Source organism: Triturus cristatus, chromosome 8, assembly GCF_964204655.1.
Source record: "Triturus cristatus chromosome 8, aTriCri1.1, whole genome shotgun sequence".
Lineage (NCBI taxonomy): Eukaryota > Metazoa > Chordata > Amphibia > Caudata > Salamandridae > Triturus > Triturus cristatus.
Window position 1 is genome coordinate 739,512,121 of NC_140591.1, and position 2,180 is coordinate 739,514,300.

General features: G+C 42.0%; 1 non-coding gene across 1 annotated transcript; it reads right to left on the minus strand.

Annotated features, from left to right (window-relative positions):
• Window positions 1-1,593: 1,593 nt before the first annotated feature.
• On the minus strand, window positions 1,594-1,666 carry TRNAV-CAC (transfer RNA valine (anticodon CAC)). The gene has a single exon. It is a non-coding gene; the product is annotated as a tRNA-Val (tRNA).
• Window positions 1,667-2,180: the final 514 nt, after the last annotated feature.

The window sequence follows — 2,180 nt, forward strand, 5'->3', positions numbered from 1 at the left end:
CGCAATAAAAACTGCATATCGCTGGACGAAAGCATTCCTTGCATAGCCTCTAACATCATAACATAACTGAGCTGCTAGCAGCAAGCTAACCAATACCTTTCTGAAATGAGAATGACATGTGCTTATCTGCTCAATCAGTGCTCAATGAGGCTCGATCAGGCGAGATTTAGAAAAGGTGGAAAGGGTCCAAGTGGATGCCCCTTCCTTTTTAGGGTGGGTCCTGCTGACTATCATAGGATTGCTTGTAAAAGTGGCCAGGGTCAGAGGAAAAGCTGCCAACACTTCTTAGCGTTCTCTATAGATGCAGCCATTTTCTGTGACTGTAATTTCGGCCTTTTCCCAGAAGTCTCTATTCTGCCTATGCAAATTAACAAAAGCAGTGCTTATTCCTCACTTGCTCAAATGTCCTTCCTGTCCAGAAAGCTCTGATTAAGCATGCTTATTTTCTTTTTCTGGGATATTTTAAATTGTTTCGCTGTCCAGTCTGTGGCAGTAGAAAGCTGCTTATGATGCCAGGTTTTGATGAATTCCCAAGGTACAAGTACAGAGGAATATGTCAGTCTCTAGGATATGGAACTTTTAGCTAACACATCACAATATGTGATGCTTGCCAAGAAAACACTACATTCTGGAGCGCTGATGATCAGAACATTCTGCTCCTGAAGGATAGAAAAGACAGCTTGATTGAAATAAAGTCTGTTTATATTGACGCTCTCTCTCTCCCTATATATACATACATGCGTACACACACACACACAGGTATGTCATGCATTTCTTCAGATTTGTTTCAACCATTTACCATTTATTGGAGAATCCCTACTTTTCAAGTGACTGCAAATGAAGTCATCTCTGGCACTTTTTGTGCAAAGTAAGAGACACACATGACACCTTTTTATAAAAGTCATCGGTTTCTTTGTTACTGTGTACTTTCAAAGCATGGGGCTTTCACACGTCAGGTAAACCTGATTACCACTACACAACAAAAGCAGATGCAGCTTTCTTATCTATGTCGTGATAGAACAGTTGTGAATTGAGTAGAAGAAGGGCCCTGATGTGATACTTATTACATGCAGCCTGTAAGATAGTCAAACATGCAGGCTAGGAAGGAAGATGCAAATATCAATGTATTAGAAAAACACCTAAAGGCGAGTGATATGCTTTCATTCATGCATGGCTAGGAAAAATCGCCATACTGTTGCAAACATTCTTACACCACCAACTGGAAATAAATGATTCTGACATTAAACGTAAAGGTGACAATGCATTTGTATCATCACCTTGAGAAGGATCATCTTGGAATTGAGCCGAGGGCCTCTGCACTCAAAGCCAGAAACACTCCACTAAAATAAGATTCCTGTTGGTGCCAACAATTCTCCATGTTAATGCTTGTTCTAGGTGAGCAGTGAACCGATTGCAGGGCTCTTTTGAAGGCAAGGTCTGAGAACCAACAGATACATCCACACGCTGATTACTTTAGTGTTTTGAGAGAATTCCCTTTCTTGGAACGAGATTGCATGAAATAATCTTCAGGGCTTGGACAATTCCATGGCAAAACAGCACCTATCAACATTGTAGCCAACACAATATAACAACTGTTTCTGCCCGGTTTCGAACCGGGGACCTTTCGCGTGTGAGGCGAACGTGATAACCACTACACTACAGAAACAGATACCTACAGTTGATTTTTCTGTAATGAAACTGCTCTGAACTGGCTATTCCATGGGCCTCTGGCTTTAGATTTCTTTCATGCAACCTGCCCGACATCCCTAGCTGAACGCTCGTACATGCCATGCAAGACCAGATGTTTGGTATTAGCTCAGACTGGGCAGGGCTGAAGCATGAGACTCTAGCAAAGAATTATCCACTACTGCAAAGAAAAAATTGATGTTGGTTTTGAAACGCAAACTTCAAAACAACTTGAAAAGAATACCAAGAAAAGGGCTCGTCCGGGATTTGAACCCGGGACCTCTCGCACCCAAAGCGAGAATCATACCCCTAGACCAACGAGCCCTCAAAATCCTCTTACCTCTCAAAAGCTAATACCGGCTCTAAGCCCGCAATGAAGATCATGCTGGTATCTTTATGATGCTTGGTCTGTGAATACGCATGAAAGTCAGTCTCAACTTACCCTTTCTCAAACGATAGCACTATCATTTACAAGTGTCTCCTTTTATTCCGTC